This window comes from Uranotaenia lowii, chromosome 2 (genome assembly GCF_029784155.1).
Source record: "Uranotaenia lowii strain MFRU-FL chromosome 2, ASM2978415v1, whole genome shotgun sequence".
Classification (NCBI taxonomy): domain Eukaryota; kingdom Metazoa; phylum Arthropoda; class Insecta; order Diptera; family Culicidae; genus Uranotaenia; species Uranotaenia lowii.
In genome coordinates, this window is record NC_073692.1 from 305,456,548 (window position 1) to 305,484,068 (window position 27,521).

The window sequence follows — 27,521 nt, forward strand, 5'->3', positions numbered from 1 at the left end:
TTTTTTCCTACAGGAATCAGGTTGATTGGTGTGAATGAAAAGTAGAGCCGAAGTTTTTTGAATGAAGAAATTGTGACTTTAAATAGTGTATTGTTACGAGATTGAGAGTGAACGACTTCAACGATAACAAGGCAGCTTCATTTAAAAGGTAAGTCAGCATTTTTAATCCAATTTTTCCCGTTTAATCTGTTGAGAAGATTGTATTGAAGCTACCAGAATGAATGTTTCTCACGTTACTTACTCCAAGCCACCTTATCGAACTTTATGATCGTTTTATGAAGATTTATTCAACATATTACAGTTTATCACTGCTTTTTGAAAATCCATGACATGTTCTGCATGTTTCATTTGTCATGTGTTTTAAAACAGTTTTTATAAAACACCAACGTTCAGGTATTTTGATACAATTCTCAAAGCTTAGTTAAAGCTACAATAAAACACTTACTGTTTGCTTCAAAACTTCATTGCCTGTTTTATCAATTCATTTCCGGCTGACATTTAAAATAATATTGAGTGACATGAGAAGAAACTGACACAAATTAATATACCACATATTTAAGCTTAAATAGCACAATTTTGAGTTAGTTCTAAGTGAGACTTAACAAAATTAAAAAAGGAAAAACTTTAATCCATTTATTATTTGTATAAATATAACGGTGGTAAATATTGTAATTGCCATTGTCCAAAATTAATAAATAACTGAAATCTTAAAGGAAGAACCAATAAGCACTGTTTATTTTAAATATTCACATCGATTCTTGTCAATTTGTTCTGAAAATTCCATCTAAACACTAGATTGGATTTCAAGCTCTCTGAAGGTTTCATAAAGATAACACTAGCTTTACTGCCAATCCCTAAGAGCAAGTTCACTGGTGTTGGGAAAAAGTGGTAGAAATTTTGTCACTTTTAGCACATATTGAAAATTTGGCCATGCAAAAACATTTTCAAGATCTGTGGCCTTCAAGTTTTTTAACAACACGTGTTGTAGTTTCGCATGCTGTGATGCAAAAATAGAAATATTTCTATCACATACGTCAGAATAGAAACAGTGCTGTAAAAAAATACAACGCTCAAAGATCTTGAAAACATTTTTGCATGGTTAAATTTTCAAAATGTCAAAATTTCTATCAGTTTTTTCCAACACCAGTGAATTTGCTCTAATACTGATCCAGTTATCCAAAAAAATAAACGGTATAAAATCATTGGAAACCATTGGAAAAATTGGGTAACCCTAAGACAATACTTTCAAGTTTAAAAAAAAGTGAAAACAAAAACAAAAATCAACTAAAAATCATGGATTATTTTTGGTAACAATGTAAAAAATTTACAACTTCAACAGTTAGAATATTTTGAGTCAAGGATACTTCTACAAAAACTGGCTCTCGTTGAAAAATTTCCTCAATAGTTTGTTATAAATTGTTTAACGTACAACTAAAGCATAAATCAACTATGTTCCAATGAACTTATTGGCTATGAGAAGCAAAAATATTAAAAATTAGCCTAACTCCTGTGTGCGTTGCCACACATCCATTTGGAAAAAGTTTAAATCAAATCTTATAGAAATTGTTCTGTAATAAATTTTCTGTAATTTTTTTTTATTTTGTGTTTTTTTTGTGGATTGATGAAAACACATTCCTGATGGCTAAGACATTTTTACGTTTTATCCCCACTTGATGCGAATGTTCATGAACATCATATTAATTTATAACGAAATTATTCAAATGTGTTGTTCCTTAAAGTCAATTTCTAAACTTGATGACTTCCATTATAACGGATTCTCAGTAAAACAAATTGGAAATTTTGTTCCAATTGCTCTAAAATTTATGCACCACCGTTTAAAATCTTTTCGGTTATCTAACAGCATGGGTGACGGGTGCCTCCTATTCCGCGTGTAATTTTATGTAACAGATTTCTCATTTTGCAAACAGTGGCCCCTGATAGACGCGGGATTTTTTTTAAAATCTAGTAGCAAACTCAGTAATCCTCGCCGTATCTATTTCTAGCATTTGTAAATGTTAGAAAGGTGTTTTGTATCCTTTATGTTCAACAAAAATTAGTAATCTAGAAATATTATAAAAAAAAGTGGTCAATCTCCCGTTTTACGGTACAATTACATTAGAGTAGGCTTGCCAGACACTTTCAGAAAAAAGCGGAACATTTCACGAAAAAAAGCGAAACACAACCGAAAAAAGCGGGATATTTGAGAAACTCTTAAAAACAATTTTTTTCTTAAAAATTTTTAAAACAGTTCAATTATATAGCCAATCTTAATCTTAGAAAGTTCAATATGTGTATATGGATCAGAAGCTACCTAACAAACCGTCATTTAGCAGTCAGAATTGGCTCCACTGAATCAACAGAATTCAATCCGATTGCAGGGGTACCACAAGGTAGTAATTTGGGACCATTATTGTTCACGCTGTTCTGCAATGATATAAACACGCTTCTTGCTGGATGTGGAGTACTCATGTATGCGGATGATCTGAAAATATTTCTGATCATAAACAGTCTTGCTGATTGCTACGAATTACAACAATACCTTGATACAGTAGTGAACTGGTGTGCTGTCAACTCTCTGGTTTTGAGTGTTGCTAAGTGTTGTATCATAACATTTGGACGCAGGAAACAGCCTTTCTTGTACGATTATAATATTGTTGGCGAACAATTACATCGTGTAGACCGAATAAAGGATCTTGGTGTTATTTTAGACAGTCATATGACTTTTAAGCACCACTACTCTGCTACTATTGAAAAAGCTAACCGGATGCTGGGATTAATAACACTAGTTTACAGCATTTTTGAACTCAGTAAACTGAAGGTCATTTCCAATGTGAAATCGGGCGCTGAATCCGAAAATGAAATTCAAAAAAATCTCAGTAGAACCGTTTTTGAGTTATGCTCCAAATATGAAATTTCGAAAAAATTAAAAAAGTTCTTTTACTTAGATTAAAATATCTCAGACGGCATAACAGTAATTTGAGGTCTCTCTTTTGCATATTGAAGGTGAATAAATTTTCTATCGATCATCTGAACACTGTTTTTGCGTTTGACCAACAGTATTGTTGGTATTAGTGACTTTATGAGATAACAAATTATAAAAAACGCATTTTTTTAGAGAAAATTCTGCTTCAACGAAAGTTTTAGACTCGATGGTAGCATTTTAAAAATCTGATTTTCTTTTGCGCTTAGATGTCAATTAAAAATCAAGATTTCAAGTGGTTATTTATCAAAATCGGTTGAAAATTGAAGAAGTTATGGCTACTTTACCATAACTGTAATTTTTGCAGTTTTTAATAATTTAACGAACCGCAGTACACATATCATAGTATAGGAAGAATGAAACATGATAAATCTCACTCGCTTCAAGTCAAAATTATTTATTAGCTTACCAGAAGGTCACATGCCAAGTTTCAGGAAGATCTGACCATAGGGAGGGGTTGCTTAAGTCTCAAACGTGAATAGAATTTTGAGGTATTTTGCCCGAAAGGAACGAAAAATACTGGTTTTTCATCAATAACTTTTTTCATCACTGGCTGATTGTATTTTATGGTTGATTTTCTTAAAGTCTAAGTTGAGACAAATATTTCACCCGAAGACTGTAACTCGATTGGTTTTGAAACAGAAAAGTTATTGCGGTTCAAAGGCCGCAAATTTTGTCCAACACGCAATGAGTACTTTTTACGCATTGTTTTTTATACGACAATTTTCGACCAAAATACAATTTTTATACCGCAATAACTTTTCTGTTTCAAATCCAATCGAGTTACAGTCTTCGGGTGAAATATTTGTCTCAACTTAGGCTTTAAGAAAATCAACCATAAAAAACAATCAACTAGTGATGAAAGAAGTTATTGATGAGAAACCAGTATTTTTCGTTCCTTCCGGGCAAAATACCTCAAAATTTTATTCACGTTTGAGACTTAAGCAACCCCTCCCTATGGTCAGATCTTCTTGAAACTTGGCTTGTGACCTTCTGGTAAGCTAATAAATAATTTTGACTTGGAGCGAGTGAGATTTATCATGTTTCATTCTTCCTATACTATGATATGTGTACTGCGGTTCGTTAAATTATTAAAAACTGCAAAAATTACAGTTATGGTAAAGTAGCCATAACTTCTTCAATTTTCAACCGATTTTGATAAATAACCACTTGAAATCTTGATTTTTAATTGACATCTAAGCGCAAAAGAAAATCAGATTTTTAAAATGCTACCATCGAGTCTAAAACTTTCGTTGAAACAAAATTTTCTCTGAAAAAATGCGTTTTTTATAATTTGTTTTCTCATAAAGTCACTAATACCAACAATACTGTTGGTCAAACGCAAAAACAGTGTTCAGATGATCGATAGAAAATTTATTCACCTTCAATATGCAAAAGAGAGATTTCAAATTACTGTTATGCCGTCGGAGATATTTTAATCTAAGTAAAAGAACTTTTTTAATTTTTTCGAAATTTCTCATTTGGAGCATAACTCAAAAACGGTTCTACTGAGATTTTTTTGAATTTCATTTTCGGATTCAGCGCCCGATTTTACATTAAAAATGTTGGTCAGTTAATCAAGTTCACAATTTTTTTAAAATTTTGTAAACTAGTGTAATTCGTATGAGCAAAGAATTTACTGATCCTGCCTGCCTGCGAGCTCTATACTGCTGTTTGGTTCGTTCAACATTAGAATCTGCAAGCCTTGTTTGGTGGCCATTTGAAGCTGTATGGATTGCACGTTTTGAAGCTATTCAAAGAAGATTTGTGCGATATGCTCTTCGGGAGTTGCCTTGGGAGAATCCTCTAAACCTGCCACCGTATGCCCAGCGTTGTGCTTTACTGGGTCTTCACACACTCTCGGATCGTCATGTCATCGGCCAATCACTGTTCGTGGCGAAGGTTTTACGAAATGAAATCGACTGTTCATGGTTGCTATCTCGCTGTAATATCTATGCTCCAGAAAGAGCTCTTCGAAATCGAGACTGGCTTTCACTCGAATCAAGAAGTACGCGGTATGGTAGTAACGACCCTTTACGGTCTGCAAAAATTAGCTTCCTACGATTTTATACGCTTTTCGACTTCAATGTATGTACCACCAACCTTTAAACGTCGTATTGAATCTTATCTAAGAGATGAATTGAGAAATAATAGTTGAAAAATCATCGCTCGAGCAATTTATTTATTTTTGTAACCTTAAATTAAGTTTAATCATTAAGACAACTATGTCAGACGATTTAAAAGCAACAATAAACAATAAACAATAAACAATATGGTTTTTTTTCACGCGGATTTGTGTTGTTTAGTTTTCTCTTACATGACTTCTATTTTTCCTGGTTTTTGCAACAAGCAATTTCCACGGATCTCACGAATGAGAGAAAATATTTCAAGTCCTACATGTAAACGGAGGATTTGATAACGCGTATAAAAGCATTCTGTAATAAAAAAATTATTTTAAATTTGTTTTAAAAATTTTAAAACTCAAGAAAACTTCCATCATTGTCTACTTTGGACAATTTAGTCTGACAGATTCTGGCAAAAAATCAAGATCTTTAATCATTTGAAAGCAACTAAAACAGTATTTTCTTCATACAAAAGTTATTTACATTGCATTGGTTGAACGCGAACGGTTAACTGAATAAAAATCTTTCTGTAATGCTAAGAACATTAGAGTTATTCAGTATTGTCTTATATGAAATATTGAAAAATGCTGTTTATTTTGAGAATAAGAAGTTTTTGAAAGCTTTTCTGTGTTGAACCAATAAATTCAAATTGAGGTTAAAGTTTGATTTTTTCAAGTTTAAGTTAGTGAACTTTGTGAAAGTTCTCCAAGAAAAAATAGCGGTACATTTTGAAGAAAAAGCGGGACAAAATTTAAATAAATTATGAGGAAAGCATTATATTTTGAAAACTTTAAATTCTTTCCCTTTCATCATGATAAAAGTTTTGTTCAGCGAGCCTTGACTTCCCCACGTATGAAAAAAATGAACAAGAATACTAACATAGTACAGCAGCAGATTCCGTAATATTTTTTTCTATTTTTCTACAAATGTGTTGTTAAGCAAACGGGTTTAAACGTATTTCCTGATTTCATTGAAATACTTATACAACATTTAAAAAAATTTAAATATGATAATTAATGAAAAAACATCACTTAGCATTATTTCCTGTGTGGTGGAGCGCTGGGACCAACATTTTTGTTCCGTTCCGTTCAGCAAGCAGATTGGGCGGTCGGATGAGACAGTAATGGAGACACAAGAAGCACGGATGAAAGTTTTTTATTTTCAACATTTCCACTATTTTTACAGGTAAAAAAACTCGGGGATTTGTCTGATAATTGGCCTTGAGGGTGAGGTTAAATTAACCCTACTAACACTATTTCCTCTTCTGAAGTGTCTAGTTTTATTTATAGAGCTTTACTTTTCCCCAAAATCAAAAAAATCAGTACAGGACAATATCACTGCAACCAGCTTCGTTAATAAAAATAATACAAAAAACTAATCAATTGGAATAAATTGCATAATAGCTTGCATGCCAAAAATTGCATACTATATCATTGCACAAAACCCATAATTCAAGATCAATTCAAATTTTTTTTATTGAAAAGTTCATGAAGCAGAAAAACGATGATTCCACAACTTGTTTTTTGCTCTTGTAATCTTTTGAATATTTGATAAATTATCCGAATTTCCCTAAAATACTTCAAACTGTACTTATTTCCCCCTTTGGGTTTTTAGAAAATTTCAAAAGTGAGGAAGGCGGGGAGGTTGGGGGGCAGGGAAACAAAAGAAGAAATTTATATTAGTTCCGGCCTTATTCGTAGTGAATGTTTTATTTTTGATTGAAATCTCGCATTTGTAAGACGAATAAAATAAAAAAAAAAGATCATTGAAGCTTTCAAGTAACGTTTCTGAAGACTTTTCAGTTAAATTTTTCAATGTTGGCTCTATTTTGCAGTTCATTCAAATGTAAATTGTTTTCCGAAAGTTATTTAAACAAAGTAATATAAAAACGTTTCTAACTGTCAATAATCACTGCTTCTAGATATTTTAGCACTTTATGGCCAGATCAATGGTATTTGAAGGTAAAAATGTATACAAATTCACCTCAGAGGCTTTTCAAACTTGTAAGGGAGAGTGTGGTAACGTTGGCCACTCTAAATATCTCAGCTGTTTGTTCAGATAAAAATCCCAATCCAACTGTCATCGTCGTCGCTTTGCGTAAGCATGTTTTTCTATATGATGTTGACTTATGTTTGCATCATATGCTTCTTTTATTTAACTAGCCTGGAAAAATGTACTTACATAATTAAACAAGCACCTGAAAAATTGCATCCGTGGGAGACCTGAATTACATAAAAAAATACGCTTATGATCTTTGTTTTATCATGTTCTTTCACGTGGAAAAGCAATTTTTGATGACACATCAATAAGTCACACAAACGCAACCAATTTGCAAAACATTGCTTGTGGGGAATCGTGGGCCACATTTTGTGGGGTAACTTGGGACACCTATATTTTGGTGTTTTTATTCACATTCAGAACTTAAAATACGTTATAACTATATGTAAAGTTTTCTTAATTAAGAGTTATGAAAAATATTTTGTCCATCTTTTCTAATGCGATAGAGACAAACATAAATCTTATATAAGACATTTTGCCGAAACGTTCGCGAGCCAGGAATTAGGAAATATTCGATCATACACAACTCTCTTTTTTATTTCCTCATCTGAAATTGCTTCAAAATAACTCAATAAATTATAAAATTTCAGTTTTGGGTCAACTCATAAACTTTACACTCTATCTAGTCAATTTGGATTTGGTGGCCCACGTTTCTCCACAGTTTTTCAAAATCCAAAATGAAAATACTTTTTTTTTTTAAACAGTCAGAACTCGGGAATTTAATGTTTTTTAAAAATAATAAAAAATGCCCGATGATACCTTAACAATGTAGAAAACCTTTCCATTAATTTTTTTTATCTTTTATAATAAAGAAGTTATGGCCCATGATACCCCACTCTCCCCAACATATAAAGCCCTGCCTGTTTCTTTGTCTGATGGACGAATCAGACAGAAAACTTGTCATTCTGTTGGATCAGAATGGTATTGGTCACCCTGATAATGCTAGATTGCGCGTTAAAATATAGTGTCCATCTGCGCACCACTATAATGATGCCAGTAATTCATCTATTGTTATCTCAAGAATGATTTAGCGGGAAAAGCTGTATTTTGAATGTAGAATGTAGAATACAATAAAACTCCTTTCGTGTTGATTGTCCGCCAAATAAGACGTGTTATTTTCCTCCGAAAATGGTCTGACCAAACACATTCTTTACCTCTTTTTCAATCTAAAGGCTTGGATTTCGCTTGTTTAAACAAGCACGCCCACACTCTTAACCTTCTTCAAATGTTTAAGTCACCGTTGTTGTTACCTTCTCGTTTTTGGATTGAATTTTATCGGTGGGTTCCGTTTCGGTTTACTAATTTAATTTCAACCATCTTCAGAACTAATTATTATAAAAAATAAGCGGATTTTTTTTTATATTATAAACTTTCTCATCTTTCATATCTACTAACTTTCGCTTACCCCAATAGCACTGATCACACTGACATGACACCTAGAACAAAAATTCAACCATTTTCTGTCTAATTTTTTGTTGTCAGATTTTGGAGGTTCGCAATAAAGACGACAGGTGGCGAACCTGAAAAATTTGACAAAAAATACCCTGTAGGAAAAAGTACCTGTTTATCCCGATTTGATCGTAGAAACTGCCTGTTTTTTTTTATTTAAGTTGGGTGGCATTTCCTAACTGGGATAGCATTTTTTCAAATCGATCGATGTGCACTCTGGAATTGATATTGCGTACTGTTGGAAAAATTATCCAGAAAACGAAATCGAGTGTCCAGTTAGTATGGTCAGTGCTAATAGCTTTTCTACGCCCGCTGGGACTGTTGTTGATGCATCTTCTGCTGCGGCTAAGGCTATGATCATTTAGTATCCGGGCACTTTATTTTGGTGATATCTACGTTTATAGAACTCGGATATGCAAAACTTTAGTAGCGTTGTGTTGGTTATAAAAAGGACTATCTTGCCTATTTTTGATAGATTTTTAAGTTAATGTGTGTTTGAGATATTCACGACGCAAAAAGACATGGTAAAAATAATTTTGCACAAATTTGCTTCTTTTACGCATTTTGCGCCTCGAAAATCCTTCATTGTTGACTTGAAAGCTCATGAAGAGTTGATTTTTTCTGATTTTGTTTTGGACCAAATGGTAAGGAGCCATTTTAGGATCCACACGAAGTTCAAATCAACCATCGGAGTGCAACCTTTGATCTTAAATATGGTAAAAAGTCTATGGTTATAGAGGATAACTGAATTCAGACTCCATAAATAATGCAAAAAATCCATTTTCGGCAGGCAAAAAGTGTTGCCTGACTAGTAGACACCAAGTAAATAACTAATAATGATCAGTTACAAAGATTGTAATCTGTGCATCCAGTTTTTACGCATTATGACAGATGTGTTCTGAAGGACAAAAAAAATTATGTTAAAACCGGATTTAAGAGATCAATTTTTTCGAGATGTCTACTCATGGAAAGGTTCCAACACGATTCCAATTGCTTTTTCCTGGTAAGTTTGTAAAAAATAGCATGATTTTGCAAAGGTTTTGCTTGTGTGGTAAAAAAAATAAATCAATACATGACTGAAAAATGTGTGCAAAGATAAAAAAAAGAGATTTTATGAAAAAGTTAGAGTATTTCTTAAAATCATTGAAAATTTTTTTTTTATATTTTTACATTAAATGTCATATTAACGCCTTCATTTCCTCCATAGAAAGTTTTTCGATCAGATGAATAGTTTTTAAAATACACACGTTTGTAACTGCCCGGATACTAAATGATCATAGCCTTAGCTGTCGACTGGATGTGTTCCGTTTTGCAATGTAGTTCCGTTTCTTTTTATAATAATTAGTTCTGAAGATGGTTAAAATTAAATAAGTAAACCGAAACGCAGTTAATTTATTTAATCACCAAGAAAAAATCAATCCAAAAACGAGAAGGCTCTTAACCTTCATAGAATGAATCATCTTCGCTCTTATCAAATTTTAGCTCATAGTTAGATTCCTTCGAACGATTTTATCACATAAAACTTTGGTGGAATAGTTTATTTCCTAATATTTGAGGTCTCCTAATGGAACTTTCCTGGATTTTTCATGATCGCACTCAAAAGTTTTGGTCGATAGACTATTTCATTGGACGCTATCTAAAATAACAAGTTACAATTTAAATTTCAATAGTTTTTATCCATGCATTCAAGAGTTTTGAAGAATTGCATTTTTTCGAGTACTGTCCTTATAGGATGCGCTTCAGCTTTTAAAAAAGCCTTATAAGATAGTTTAAGGAAAGTTGTGTAAGCTGGCATAGAATTCCAATGTTTAACTAGGTAAGCATCATACTAGATGTTTTTGGACTTCAGCCAACTAGTACAAATGCTGGATTTAAGAAAGCTTCGCTGAATCATGTCACACACTAGAAAGAAGCTTTATGCGATAGTTTTAAGACAGCTGTGAGAGCTTAAGATAAAACAAAAAATGCTACTTGGGGTGCAATCGATGGAATCAGTCGGTAAGATATCCTCGCAAAGTACACAGCAAAAATTATTTCCTGTAAAATTACGCAAATTTCCTGTAACAAAAAGGAGCAGGACATTTACCGTAGTTTTACAGGACGAAAAACAAATTACGTGACATTTAATTTTTAGTGTACAACTTTTTTACAGGACATTTGCTGTAATAATAAATGAATCTTCGTTAACTTTTAAGGCGAACAATTTAAAATTACAGGTTTATTTATTTTAAAGGTTACAGTTTCAGTGACACGTAATAGTCTTAAAAAATTTCTGTGTAGGTTTTCTGACCCGTGTTTACCAAAAAAAAGAACAATTGATAATGATTAATGAAGAGGCAATCGGCGCATCAAAAACTGAGATTGGGAGAGAAGATACGCCAATAATCGCACAAGCTGTACAGCCAATAATGGTTGAAGTTGAGGTAAATTGTGGCTTATTGGATGGAAAAATGAGTAACTTTGTGTTGATATGAGAGAAACTAGTGCTCAGAGAGAACGAAATTTTGCAAATTGTGCAGAAATTGTAGAATTTCGATCATTACCATTCCAAATACAAAGAATTCTCTCTCCATATCAGTTCCCCGCTGAATACTGGTTTCTATCATTTTATCTTATATTTACTCAATTTTTTCGCACAATTGACCACAAATCAACACAATATCAATCATTGGATGCACAATTTGTGTGATCATTGGCGAAACTTCTCTCTTTTTTGCTACCGTCCGCAAGAAATTAATCTTCACCTCAATGATAGCCTTGTGTGTTGGGAAAGTAACTAATATCTTCCGACCTTTGGCAACCAACATTCCTATATCAATACGGCAATACAAATTTCACTAACTATGAATAAATGGCGTCCAATTGGCTGGGGATAAAACAACATCTTGTAAGTATCAACAGACGTTCAACACCTCCCCCGAGCAATTCCAATAACTGAAACCTCTCAGCGCCATTTAAGTCGTTAGCACGGCTAAAGACTTAAGTCGGTGGCACCTTACCAGGTGTTGATCGAAATGATAAGATTGGTGCACCACGATCCAGGAACCCTTTTAGGGGGAAATTGTAAGATAAAAATATCGAAAGATCTTTAGAGAGATTTCTTGCCAGAATTAATATTTAATTCAAATCGAATTTAAAATATGTTTTAGTCAATACTAAAAAAAAGTTGAAATTTAATTACACTTTATATGTATAACCCCTTAACTAAAATACAGCAAACATGTATTATTCTGATGCTTTTATTTTCAAATGTAAATTTTGAAGACCAAGCGATACGATCCGTTAAACTGCAATAAAAGGTTTATTAAACTTTAGCTAAATAACCACCTTTGACAGCGTGTATTGTCGACTACTGTTGCACCCTAAGCGGTGAAAGATTAAAATCTAAGGTGATGGGAACGAGCGGGATCTATCTTGGATGGACATGCATTTTCTCTCTCCCATGCTGAGCGTAATCCGGGACCCAGACAGATCGTGACTAGGTTATACACTTTTCAGCGACATCAGCCGGGTTATAGTTTTGCTCAATGTTCCTTCTTCTGATCGTTGGATGGCAGTTTTTATGGCGTTCATTTGCATGCTTCAAATTTGCCAGTGTTTAGGTGAAGAGTAACTGAACAGACCTCATGTAAATAGGTTAGTCATCACTCTGGATAGTTTCTGAAGTTCGGGTTCGGTCATCACCGTCCGATTCAGAGAAACCTCTAGAAAGGAATACAAACGTCATGCTCGAAAGAAACCTCAAGACGAAACTGTCCCGCTGCTGCTGTATTGTATTACATTCGCATAAAATTCCAATGTTATAAGGTTGACATCTTAAACCGTTAAGGCCCTTATGCGGGTATTACAAAGATTCCAACCAAATGAATTGGTCCCATATAAGCACAAAAGAAGAGTTTACATTTTCCAAATGAAACTGAGCGAATGAAATGCGAAAATCCAATAATATTTGGCAAAATAAAAGTGATCCATAATTGTTACACTTTTTCTCAAGCAAAACAAAACATTTCTTGGTTGCTAGCTCAACCCAACTGCCCCTTGAACGTATACTAGCGAAGAATGCCCCTGAATGTTTGCCAGAAACTTGTTGATTTCCATGTTGATTTTCGGGTGTTGCCATGGACTTCTATGTGACTAATAATTGTGGGCTATATGACTAATAATTGTTACAAGCTTCAATTTTGACCCATAATTGTGGTTTTGAAAAACGTTGATGGTTTCGGTAAATTATTCTATTTTTCAACAAAATTGGAAACAAAATCATATTTGAAATCAAAGAGGGAATATTTAATGACTGAAATTCATGCAAAGCTTGATGTTTGGTCCACTAACACCCGAATGAACGAACATTTTGTGGTTAAATGATACGTTAAGTGACTAATGATTGTGGGGGGACTGTATCTAAGAATTTTAACAGTAATCACCCTTCACCCAAATTAATGGGTTGTTTGAGCCTAAGAATAGAAACATTGATATTTAATTTAAATTAAACCTTCCTCTCAACATTATAATGGTAACTTCAGGTTTAGAGATGATTTATTTTTGATAACTTCAAAAAACTGTTTGTGGAACTTTCAGCAATTAAGGAAAAGTACTCATTAACTCAGATTCGGAAGTCTTTTTAGAAATTTCTAAGCACAGAAACTTGAATATTCCATTGTACAGGGAAATCGTTCATTTTGAAAAGAGGGATGAACTCCAAAAGAAATTTTTATTAGATGAGGGAAAAGAAAAATATAAGAAAATTTATCATTTGAAGATAAAAAAATAAGGCCAAATCCATTCAAACTTCCTTGAAAATGGTGGGGAAAAAATGTTTTTCGTGATAGGATGAATAAGCATTCAAGGGAAATTATTTTGAATGCATTTCAATTCAAACCTCACACCTATAAGTTTTTCTTAAATATGGAAACGATAAACACAGTGAATAATCTCAAAAAAAAACTTTAAAAAGACTAACAAACTTTACATGGCTAAACATGCGCCAATTTTTTTAATTATGACGAATATAAAACTTCCAAAATTTTGAAAAGTCAAACGACTCATTTTGATTTATATTTTATGCGAACCCGAGCAAGGCCGGGTAAAATCAGCTAGTAAGAAATAAACCCAAAGTAAAAAAAATGATAAACAAGATAATGGTTCTAACCGTATAAAAGTAGGACATTTTGAGTCCAAAGTAGAACGGTAGGGGAGGGGGGGGAGGTCGGTAGTAGGACATATCCTACCAAAGTAGGTCGTCTGGTAAGCCTAGTTACGACCCACTAAAAGTTAGTTTTTTCTCACCGAACCGTTGGATAAGATCGTAAAACCCGACGCTGGATGCTTTCGGACTGAAAGTATCATTCGTTATTAAAAAAATTGTACCGGAGAATCCAATGTGTGAACAAAATAAAAACAAACTGAAGCAAATTTGACAGATGTGTGCATTCAAACACTCACATAGGACAATCGTCACTTCACGCGCGGCGCAGAATAAGACCCAAGTAGTTTTGAACTTAGCCTTAAAAGTAATTATCATTTAACGAAAATTTAATCCCAACCAAAAAAAAATTAAATAGTTGAAAGAATCGCTATCAACATACAGTATGACCCATACAAAATGCGAAAATCTGTCATCAAGGTTAAAAACACTTTCCTTGATATTAACACGATTTAAATTTTTGTTTCATTTATTCAGATATGTAGGTTCACATATTAAGAAACAGTAACTCGATGTGTTCACCTTCATTCTCAACTACTCTCTCCAGGCGAGATCTGAATCGGGAGTATGCCTTCGCAAATTAATCCTCTGACATTGAAGCCATCAGAGAATCGAGACTTGAATGAGAGGATCCACATGCCTTCGCTTGAACATACGCCCTTATAAACTAGTCGAGAAGGTTCAAATCCGGGCTGTTCGGAGGCCAAAGAACTTCGGTTAAAACTTCGTATGCTTATCCAGCCAGGTTTAGGTCCATTTCGTGGTATGGCATCATGGGCAGTTGCTCGTGGGACGCCGAGACGAACGGTTGTGCACCAGGATGTGTTCGTGCGTAGTTGCTGACTTTGTCGGGCGAATGGAACTAGACGCGTTGTGTGACATCATTTGCTTATTTGCAGTAATTTTTTTGTGAAATGGTGAAGGCTGATGGATTAGGGCTGAAAAAGAAAAGCTAGCCTGCCGTAATGTGGTTCTGCGGGTAGACATGTTTCTCCACCATTGTAGCGGATGAAGTGGAAAAAAACGCAACTAATTTGTTCTTGGGTTCGGCTCAACTAGGGGAAGTTTCAAGTGGCAGGTCGGTCATTCTTGTGAGGTGAAACTGAGCTATCGGACGACTAATTTTACTAGTGAGAGGGTTCGGCGGGAAATCGGAAATGTCCCTAAACGCGAATGAAGATAGGGACATGGCACCATTTTGCAGAAGTTCTGGTGGTTTTTTTTTCGGCATTGGGTAGAAGTGTGAGTGTGTAGGGGACCCGTTGTCCATGCACCTTTTCGTGCTGTACCTACATCCTCTCGTGTACAGACTGGAACGCGTGTGCGCCAATGATCTGCTGGTAGCGTATGCGGACGACATCAGTGTGATTGTCACCTCTACGAGGCAAATCGATCAGATGAATGGGCTGTTTCTTCGCTTCGAGAGGGCTGCCGGAGCAAAATTGAATGTGCTGAAGACGGTTGCCATCGACGTTGGGTTTTGCGAAGGCAGCACTATTAATTCCCAATGGCTGCAAACAGTCAACACAGTCAAAATTCTGGGTGTTGTGTTCGCGAACTCAATACGTCTTATGACAACACTAAACTGGAATGCGCAAGTGGGAAAATTCTCGCAGCTTATGTGGCTGCAGTCTCTCCGAACGTTGACGCTGCATCAACGGGTTACCATGCTAAATACCTTCGCCACATCAAGGATTTGGTATCTCGCATCCATTCTACCGCCGTTCTGCGTACACACGGCGCAAATCACCTCGACGATGGGAACGTTTCTTTGGAGAGGAATGGTTGCCCGCGTTCCAATGATGCAGCTTGCTCGCAGCAGGGAAAACGGAGGACTGAAGCTGCAACTACCGGCGCTAAAATGTAAGTCGCTCGCAATTTCTCGCCATCTAAAAGAGATCGTTTCCCTTCCTTTTTATAACTCCTTTCTTGTCCAAGCAAATTCCCGCCCAGCAATTTCAATAGATCTTCCCGACCTAAAACTTATCCTTTCAAACATATCCCAAATACCTCACCAAATCCAACAAAACCCCTCCGCCGATCAAATCCACCAGCATTTCATTCTGCAAACCGAACTGCCAAGGGTGGAACGAAACAGTCCGGCAAACGACTGGCCACGTGCGTGGCGTAATATTGCATCGAGGCGACTGACGTCGGCGCAAAAATCCGAACTCTACCTTCTCGTGAACGAGAAGACACCTCATCGGAAACTGCTTTTCGTGATGCGGCGAGCTAACGACGAAAATTGCACATTTTGTGATAATGGCGAAACGGAATCTCTAACCCACAAGTTCTGCACATGTACTCGAGTCGGACCGGCTTGGACGGTTCTTCAGCAGAGAATAGCAGTCATCTTGGGAGGATGGAGGCGGCTCGTTTTCGAAGACCTGTTGAGACCTGTTTTAGCAGGAATAAACGAAAGGCGTAGAATGGAAATTCTGAAATTGTTTATAAAATATATCTGCTTCGTTGATAAATGTAACGGTAGAATCGATATAGCTGAACTAAATTTCCATCTAGATGTTGATGAGTGATAAAATTAGAAGAGACAAATTTTGTAAGACAATTTGACAAATAAAACTTAATTTTTAAACAAAAAAAAAAAAAAAAAAAAAAAAAAAAAAAAAAAAAAAAAAAAAAAAAAAAAAAGTGTGTCGAATTCGTCGGAACAAGGGGGGGTTTTGGAAACGAGCCTTGTTGAGTGTATGCGGAATGGTTTTGTGGTGTTGAGAAGTGAATTGAGAGAAGAGAGGAGAATATAATTCTTCCAAATAGTTCATTGATGGGATGGTTCGTTGAATTGGTTGTATAAGGGTATATACGGACGATAGTATTGGCGAAGAATTGGCCTCAGCCATAACCTCAAACTTTGATTTGCTGGCGGCCTCACCAGTGATGCTAGGTGCGTTACTAAAATCAGTATTTGTTTGATTTCAACTAATTATAATATTTCTTAATTGATTAAATTTTTTGAATGTCAACAGCTAAACGTTTGAATTCATCATGAGGCGTCCCAAAATCGATGAAGATAAGCCATATTTTTCTAATGAATTTTTAAGGTGAATTTAAAACATCTGAAATATGTTTTCATATACTGCTTGATAGATTCAAAATTTGTTTCTATCTTCTAAACGAATGCCAAATCATCAACTGTTACAAAAAAAGTAATTTAATGAAAGCCCGTCTATGTTGACTTTGAAAATAATCTCCTGCATGCTCTAATTATTATAAACAAATCCACATAATTCGCTACATCGTTTAAGTGTGCGATACAGGCAGTTGTTATTCCGTTCAGACAAATGTTGCAATCTATTTCTACGCATTTAATTGCATTTCATTTTTTTCTAGAAATCTACGGGAATATTGCAAATTCTCAGTACTTATGAAAAGGTTTTTCAATGACAATTAATGCAATAACAATGCAATTAAAAATATAATCAATTTCCAAATATCAATGCACTTGGCAATCCTGAACGCCCAAAAAAATCAAAACACGAACACCGTGTATCGTTTTTCCACAGGGCGAATTTGTCGATATGAGTACCGGAAAAACGCGTTTATCGTGCGCCCTTCTCAAAAATCGATTCTGTTCTCCCATGGTTTGAGGTTATGGCTGAGGCCTCCTGCTAAGGTGGTGTTCGTGTAAAACTGTCAATATATCCTAATAGGTTGAATCGAATTGCTTTTCTATGTAGTGGGGGAAAGTAAAGTGTTTTCAATACTATATGTACTGATGGTGCTGAGTGGGGTTGGCAGAGAAAGGTGTAAATAAACTCTCGGCTCAACGACTATAGGCACTCGAAATGCTAACGGAGAGAAGCTGATTACCTATCCGACCATCATGCAGAGGCGCCGGGGCAGAGTTGGTGAGATCAATCCATAATAATCGTTTTTCAACATTTGTTTCGTCATTTAATTTATTCGTAAATTGTTTTTCTTAATTGCACATATGATAACAATCCAACAATGATCATTGCTAAACAACCAATAATTAACTTGTTGATTAAAAGCTTTCCCATAAAATATTTATAAGTAAAAAAGGATGCAATCAATGATCATTACTAAACAACCAATTATTAACTTGTTGTTCAAAAAACTTTCACTTAATATGTTTATAAGTTGAAAAGTATGTATTATTATAATTGATTATTACTGACTATCAGATTTTTCCAAGACCCATGTACAACAACAACCTTGACATCGCAGCAAGCGGGAAGCAGAAAAATGTCGATGAGTGGCGAGACGTTGGCAATAATATACAAGGCATTTTGTCTCTCATTCTCTCTAGGTATTCATTATAATATGCAGGTTGACACCATACTAGCGCATCTCTACGTTACATTCACATAATCTGCTTGCTGCTACAATTTATTTCCAATTTAAACGATCAGAACTGTTAAAGGTTCAAAACTGAGTCCGATTTTTGAAGCATTTGCAGGAATCATTATTTGCATTAGCATTGAAGACCGATATATACATACCAAAAAAAAATCTCAATATTTTATCTTTTTTCTCTGATGAAATAGGTACACGGCGGGCTATATTTTAAATATATCTCATGAATTTCTATTTCAGTATTTAAATTCTGGCTTTTTACAATCTCGTGTTGCACATGTTGTATATTGTTATATATTTATTGCTAATAAATCATCATTAGTTTTTTGATATTCTTATAATGTATAGACATAATGACCACATTTTCCCTTTCAGTTTAGGAACATCATTCACGGTGTCTCTGAGAGAAAACTTTATTATTCGAAAATTAGCATCGCTAATTTTTGCACCATTCAAAAGATGGGACTTTCCCCTTTCATTTGAGCCCAAATTTGAAATGATCCACCGGGGGGTCTAGAACATTTTATTTTTTTTGAAGATTTTTTAACCTTTTTAACGGTTTTTTCAAAGACAAAATCATACCTATCACTGTGAAAACGCTCGTCTTACCATTAGCGTAAATCTAACATCACATGTCGATAACATGATTTGATAGGAAATTTCCCTGGCTACAATTTTGTAGAAGATATCAAAGTGATACAAATTTATAGAAAAGAGTTGGAATGCCACAAACAGAGTGATTATTATTTTATTAGAAAAATCTAATAAAGCTTCTCACCACTGATTGAACTGAGGCCAGAAAAAGTATCCAACGAGCTTAGTTATTGATTGTAGTGTGTATAAATGTTCAAAACAGTTCATTTACATGAAAAAATCAATCTTTTACATAAAATTTATCAGGATTATCTGAAGTTATGAGCATTTGTAGGGTTTTATTCTGGAAAAAATGTCTCCCGCCTTTCTTGAAAATTTAGTCATTTATATTTTGAGCTAAGTTTGTGTGAATACTTTATGAACAAACATTTGGGACTAGGAAACAAACTAGACTTACTTCTAACATTCAAGCCCAAATTTTAAATGATGCATCTGGATTTCAAAATCAAACATCTTTGTAGAAAATCTTTCATCCTTTTTCATGATTTCTGAAGGTATTCATACTTTTCACTTTTGATTGATTATAAAACCTTAGACACGGGTATCTTAAGCATGATAAAGTGTCATATATAAAATAAAATAAAAAACAACAACCTACTGCTTATGTTTTATTGCATATATTAGTGTTTTTGGAGGCACTCATGTATGTAAAAATTTGGTCGAATTTAAGTTTTCAAGCAAAAATTCCTGATTGTTCATTTTTGTCAACAGTACACTACAGAACCTTCTGGCTTTTATTGATGTTTTTCGATAAAAAGGAAAAAGAAGATTACAAAATGAACTCAACATCAACTTTGTTTTCAACAATTTTAAGAGGTTGATTTGATGTAATACTATTATCTGAAAATATTCTCTCAATTCACATCTGAAGTCCTCAGATTTTTTGCCAATTTTCTACTTCGATTCTACTTCTTAGATAAAATAAAAAAATGTGTGTTTTTTTCTGATAGTATGGAACACTGCAAATCTTCGTTTGTGGATTTCTGCATTTTTGGCTTCCCCCTTGAATGTTATTTTCTTACTTCTATGAAAAAGAAAATAGAATTTGAATTTGAAATTCGTTTATTTGAAAGGGAGCCGTGCAGTATTCCGATTAATCACCCTACAAACATCGTGTCATGAACAGTATTTAAAGCAGTGGCTTGAAATGCTTAAATAATTTTTCTACATTTATTTTCTCAGATAAGGCACATATTTAAAATCAAACATTGCTCAATGTATGAAATGAGTAACATAATTTTCAATTCAAGCAGTTGCCATCCTTTTATTACGGCCGGAACAAATTATAAAGGAATTTTTTTTCAGTTGGAGTTGAAACATCAGCGGGGAGCCGGGAGGGTGGTTAGGGGATTTAAAATAAAAATTAATTCAAATTTTCAATACATTGGAAAAAAAAAATTTAACCAAAGCTGGCTTGCAACAAACTTGTATACAATGTACATTGCACAAAATCCAACGACCGAGAAAATTAAGATTTTAAGATAAACATTTGAAAAAAAAAATCCTAAACAATAGGTAATATTACTCCAATCTTCTACAGTTTGGCTTTCGCTTATTCAACAGCTTGAATTTTCGAAGAATGTTTAAAATTTGTGATTAATATACCTTAAACTTTGTTTATTCCCGACTTCGGGATTTTTGAAAAATCGGAGTGACAAAAAAAGGATTTGATATTTGTTCCGCAATAATAAAACCCCAAAAATGCTCATAACTTCAGATAATCCTGATAAATTTTATGTAATAGATTGAATTTGTAATGCAAATAAACCGTTTTGAACATTTATACACTCTACAATCAATAACTAAGCTCGTTGGATACTTTTTCTGGTCTCAGTTCAATCAGTGGTGAGAAGCTTTATTAGATTTTTCAAATGAAATAATAATCACACTGTTCGTGGCATTTTAACTCTTTTCTATAAATTTATATCACTTTGATATCTTCTACAAAGTTGTAGCCAGGAAAATTTCCTATTAAATCATGTTATTGACATGTGAAGTTGGATTTACGCTAAAGGTAAGACGAGCGTTTTCACAGTGATTAGTATGATTTTGTCTTTGAAAAAAAACCGTTAAAAAGGTTAAAAAATCTTCAAAAAAATAAAATGTTCTAGACCCCCCGGTGGATCATTTCAAATTTGGGCTCAAATGAAAGAGGAAAGTCCCGTCTTTTGAATGGTGCAAAAATTAGCGATGCTAATTTTCGATAAATAAAATCGTTCCATCAGAGACACCGTGTCATTATCAACATTATGAAGCAATCGTATTATACCATGTGTGTTGTGTCATCTAAAGTGGAATCTTTTATAGCGTTTCTTGGAGCTGTGAATCAGCCTGTCATTAATAACTTCATTTCATTATGGCTTATTGATTATTTGATGACAGTTTAATTGTTGTAGTTTTTTCTTTCAGCATAGACTTAATTTGAGTTGCAAAATTATTTTTTTTTGCAGATTTTCACACCTACACCAGCGTTATCGTAATGAAAATTTAATTTTCATCCGATCGAAGCAGTTTGTCTTATGAGCTTATTGTATATATTTTTTCTTGTTGTAACATTGGTAAATATTTTTATTTCATAAAACTCTGGTTCAAAAATATACAATAGGTATATATTTACTGCAATTTCAAGTTTTAATAATGTCATCGTAATAATTGTAATTTAGAAATTGTATGAAAAATTTCGAACTCAACAATTTAAGCTGGATGTGAGTAGTAGAACAAGCTAAGCTGAACTGTAATCGTAATAATCATAATTAATTTATCAAATTGTTTGTTGAATATTTTTGATATTAATAAATTAACCATACTTTTGTTTTCAGTCGTTGGAATCGTATGCATTGTGAATTATGAAGCATAAAGCAGCATAAAAAATCATTAATAATCACGCTTAAATCAATAAATTATTTCTGTATCGATTTCCAGCTTGAACATAAATTCCTTTTTGTAATTCTATAGTAATTTTAATTGTTTTAAGAAGGTTTTTTTTTCTTTATGGGGATGCGGGAGGGCCATCCGGACACCATATCGAAGCGATGTGGAAGGTAGAGTGCACTGGGCAGTTACCTTCAACATGTCGTTAGAAATGGCGGGTTCGTCTATACACATCCTATGGAACATTCCACATCACAATGGCTGGTTTTCCTATGTATTTGCAATAAATTGTACTTTCGGTGGAGACAAACTATCCTTCCCCAAACGAACTGTACAGGTTACTCTACCTGTACCTTCACTCCCTTGAAATAGTCCACTCAAAGGCAGTTTAGAGCTAATAAATAGTTCAATCGGATCAAGCTATGATGCGTGATAGTTCGCTGCAAACGGGCTGTGCCACGCTACATAGGATGGAAGATTACATCATACATCATACATTTCGTGGTATGGCATGGGCTCTACCTTGTGGGAAAAATGTTTTCGGGATCTCCATGCTTTTATGAAAAAGGAGGTATCTTGAAACCATTTGAAGCAATTGCTCTAAATACCATGACTCGGGGGCGGGATGCTTGGTAGTAAAGCAAAATTTCACATTCTCTGGAACATCCTTAGCCTTTGGGAGTGAAATATTAGTTTCTCGTCTGAGAACACGGCGATCAGCTGCTTCTCCTTCAACTTATACAGAAATCGCTTCGAGCGCTCAAGACGCAGTACTTTATTTTTTCCTGTTATCAAATGGTACTTTGCTCTTACTTTTTTTAAGCATTTAAAACATCTTTGACAAATCGTTGCATTGAAGGATTCGAGATATAGCCTCACTGTGGAAAAATCTTACTGAATTCTGCTTCACTTTTGACCAATTTTACCACTTTTACAATGCGTGCAGACCGTAACCTTCTATTACTCAGCTACCGTGGACATGGTCCATCAAGGAAAGATCGTTTAACGCGGTAAAAAGTCGCTAGATGGCATGCTACAGCCTCCAAAAATGGCTTGGGAGATTTTTGGGAAAGAAGCAAACAAGGCTATCGTGACCTTTGTATACATCTTTCCGTTATAGATATACTACACTACTGAATTGTTTACGCCAGTTGACAGAAGCAGGTTAGAGCTAATACACTCACAAAAACTATCCTTAAAGATGGTTAAAAACAACCCAAAACAAACTTTTTGAAAAATTAATGGGTCATACTGTAATAAATATTTTCACTTGGTCAAAATGATGTGTTACTCTTATTAACTCTTTACTGCATACGAGCCCATAAATAGCCTGCATCGACCTTTTTTCACATTTATAGCTTAATTCAATACTGTTAAAGATTTCAACCAATTGCAATTCATCAAAAATTCAATTATCAAATTATAAAATCTTATGTAAAATAAACAAAGTTTTTAATTTTATTTTTATACTATTTAAACAGTTCGAACTATTGGAAAACAATTTTGTGGTTTTTTTTTAAATTAATTTCTTAGTTAGAGGTCAATAAAGTTATTTCCATTGACAATTTTTTTCTCGACGATTTCATAGTCCATGCAATAGAAGGTTAAAATCATTACGTCTCAGAGTTGGTGTTATTCTGCAGTGTTGCCAGAATTATTAATGATTTTTTTTTATGCAAACGCCACTTTTCTCATGAAAACTTCCAAATTTCAAGGTCTGTAAGGGTCGCCTTAGAGTAATACGATTGAGTTAAAACTTTACAGGGATTCTTTTACTACTAATTGGACTAAGATAAGGGTTTGGGAGAAAGGATCTTTGATAGATTAAAAATAAGGGCCACCCTAATGTCCAATCGGTTCTTCGGAAATTTTCAGTTATGAAAAGTTTTTTTCATAGATTTTGTTAGTCTAGAAGTTTCTTAGTTGTATACACACTGCTTTTGCCCATTGTTCTGTGTGACAAAGGCACTTAAAACATAGGAATGTTGTTAAACGTCCTGTTTTTTAATCTTTCAACGTTCGTAGAGTATTCAGAACTAAATTCAAGAGGGAAAATATTTCCTATGGTTACCCTTTACTCAGACATATGTGAACTTTGAATGCTACTGTTTATTCGTTATGCCTTTTTGGTAACACGGGTAAGTAATGACGCATTATTCATAATCAAAGAGTTTTTAAAAGGCACATAATTTATAGATTTAGTCAGGAGCTACTATCCATTACAGAGGTTCTTGTGATGAAAGAAGTGTCTGATGCCGAAAGTCTAGGAGTGAGGACAACAAAAAGTTGAGGATATATGAGTATGAGAACATTTTCGATTTCATACATTTTTCTTTAAGAAAAATAAACGACTTAAGGTTACAATTGGACGTGGAGAGCTTAATCGGCAATTTAACTAACCCATAAAGGCCGAGGTGTGCCGATTATCAAAGTCATGATGAAGATGAAGATCGTGATTGCTCTCCACTCGGTGCGTTTGCGGCCGGACGGAAAGTCCAATTCTTCAAGTTAAACCTTCTTTTTCCTCCAGCTTGCTCGAACGTTTATAATTGATCAAATCACCTCCTCCGGACTGTATGTTTTTGTTTTGAACATCTCCGGGATATGTGTGGCTGTAGATTGACTCGAACAGAAACAGAAAAAAGACGATCGAAAGATTGGAAGAAGAAAACCAAAACGATCCAATTTGGATGTTGTTGCTGTTTTTCAGTACGGATCAAGCGTAAAACATGTTAAGGCGGAACAGGAAATTGGGGAAAGAAGACGACGCTTGGAAGAACGGCGTGGCGAAGTGGGTGGTTTGCGGAATGGCGGTGCTTAATCTTTATTGATTTCGAGTGGAAAAGCTCTTCAATCAATTACTGGCCCGGGGCGCGCCTCCATTTGGCGCGATTATCGATTAGCACATTAGTGCTAATAAGGAGGATACTTGAATGAGTTATTTTCTGGCTTTTATATATTTCTATCTTTCGCACATTTTAAAAGGCGGCTTTTTTCAAAGATGTGCGGATTATTATAAGATTATAATTACCCTGGGAACTATGACAATGGCCAATGACCATTAACATTTCCGATAAATATTTTAATGTACAGCAATGTATATTTTTGGACAAATATAAATACCTATACATTACACCAACAAAACGCAAAACATGTGAAACTATGTGAACAAGATCACATAGAACATACACTTTCACCACTGATCACACTGACATGACACTTAGAACAAAAATCCTATCAATTTCTGGCTAATTTTGCCACCTACCGTCGGTATTACGAACCTGAAAAATTGTTGAAAAAAAATGCCCTGTATGACAATTTTTCCTGTTTAGCCCGATTGTATCGTCGAAATTGCCTATTTTTCCTTGAAAGAAGGGTGGCAATTTCCGACTGGGTTAACATTTAATCAAAAGCGATCTATGCGCAATCTGGAATCGACATTGCGTTCGACATAAAGTGTTCAGTCAGTATAGTCAGTGCTTTGACACTGAGTCATAGTTCAATCAAGCACTGTTCATTGAATCATTTTCAGTTGATTACTCTAGTTGTTTACGTGGTTTCCGATTTTTGTTAACATTGACCGCATCGCAAGGTTTTTTTCTTCGCTCAACTTTCGTTTCATCGTCATAGTTCAAAGTACACTAAAGTAACACATTGGGGAATTTTCATCAGCCTTCCCTTTGATTTGACCAACTAACAGAAGAAGCGCTGACTAACTGCGTTGTGGTGTTTTTTTTTTCTTTCTACTCTATGATTCAGAGAATCTCATAGGGATTTCTAACGTCGTTGTTGGCATATCGAAGACTAACGTGAAACACTAGACGGGGGGTCTTTGATTTATGGTTGATGATGCTACTGTTTGAAATGAAGGGCATTTTTTCTGGGTGCGAGAGTAAATAGTTTCGATTCTGTGCACGCGTAAATCACGTCAAAAGTTTGACAACTTCCAATCTGATTCGAGGAACGCAAAAACATTCTATTGGTACCTTCCGAAAAAAAAACCTCATGATGTCATTGGATGATCTAATCACTTCGCACCAGAAAACGAATGATTTTTTTTAACGCAACCACCTTATTGGATGACATAACGTTCTAATATTAAGAAAAAAAAACCCACGTTATAATTTATTTGTTATGATTAACCCATTCAGTAAACATTTTCAGTTTGCATCGAATTCGTGGTTCCGAAAACCAGTTGGCTGCAATGAACAGTTATTTCATTTGCTAGTACAAACTGGTCGGTAGAAGAAAATGTTTATGACTTTAGTTGAGCCGAAAGGAAGGGAGCGGCTACAAAATGCTACCAACTTTAAAAATTTTCCCTCATCCTTCATATCGTTTCCTGTAGCCTGTCTGTATCCTTCTTGGTTACATAAGTAATGTGTTCGGAAACTTTGTTTCAAACCAGTAACTACCCATTTTTCATTCTCTTTTGTCTAACCTCCATCCTGGGCTTTTTCTGATGCATCACTTCTCTTCAGAGTGATCCGGGCTCGAGTGACATCATTCAAGGACACGGACAAAGTAACTTCTGCAGCGGCAGGAAAAAAGTAACTCCCGGAGGAAATTGTTTGCCCTTTACAGTGAAAGGTAGTGCATTCAATTTTTACCTTTTTCCACAAAAATAATGATGACGAAAAAAATGAAACATCGTAAAAAATAACGAAAATTTTGTCATAGTTTCAAAACAACGAAATGTTTAACTTTTGCTTCCTTAACGAATCCGTTTCAACTTATTCCTTTTGTCTATCCCCAGATAAAATGTAAAACCTTTATGAAAAAAAGGACACTTTTAAGGTGTATTGAAATATAATGTCAAGTTTTGTGAACAAATGATAGGTCTAAAAATGGTATTTTTCAATAGGACATCCTAAAATTTCATAAGACCTAATTAAGATCCAATTCTCACATTTTTCTTCGATTTTTAAATCATTGCCTGATAACTTATATTCCGACCATTTGATTTTGGTATTAGGTATTTGATACAATTGACTCATCGCCTGAAAAAAAGGCCATTTATCCCCGGTTCATGATTTAGGGAAATCTGTGAAAAGTTATAAATAAAATCTTTTCATAATAAGTTCCCTTCAATGAAAAAAAAACTATAACGTGATGAACGTGAAAGCGTATATAAGGGTGGCCCTTATTTCCCAACTTCGTTGAAACTTGGCTTGCACCCCCCAATTTTGATCTAATCAATGATAAAAATTATCGCAAAGTTTGAGCTCATTTAGGAGACCCTCAAAGACCAGGGCCGTAGGAAGAACCGACTCATGGGGGGGGTTTTGTTGACATTTTTTTCCTATAACATTTTTGCTTGAACAATACATACACAAGTGAAAAATGTACATATATGTACTAAGTACAAATGATTCAAGTTAAAGTTATTTTGCATTCAAAGTTATTTTGCATTTAAAGTTATTTAATTTCGAAAATTAGTCCTAGAAGATGCCATTATGTCTGTCTGTCTGTTGTTATAGTCAATTTAGTTTTTGTCCAACGTTAAGGAGTCCAGTGTTCGCTGCTCTTTGATTTTATCGGTAAAAAAAAAATTTTTCATCCAATATTCTGTGGTCGCACTTCTACTGAATTTAAAAAGTAGGTTGAAGTTTAAGTGCGACCATAGAATATCGGATGAAAAAATTTTATTTTTCACCAATAAAATCCAAGAGCAGCGAACACTGGACTCCTAAACGTTGGACACAAACTAAATTGACTATAACAACAGACAGATAATTCCCTTGAGAAAGCCAACCGAAAATGGTCGAAACGTCGGGCATTTCGAAAACTAAGTTGCTTGATTGAATTCTTAGACCGGAAAATAGCCAATATTACTATAAAACATCAA

At 34.5% G+C, this 27,521-nt stretch overlaps 1 protein-coding gene across 3 annotated transcripts in view; it reads left to right on the forward strand.

The window, feature by feature from the left end:
- Positions 1–27,521, forward strand: part of LOC129745644 (uncharacterized) — a 190,375-nt gene that overhangs the window by 17,350 nt on the left and 145,504 nt on the right. For all 3 annotated transcript variants that reach the window (XM_055738861.1, XM_055738860.1, XM_055738862.1), the window contains exon 2: positions 14–148. The gene's annotated coding sequence lies outside the window, so the exon portion shown is untranslated. The remainder of the gene's footprint in view (positions 1–13; positions 149–27,521) is intronic.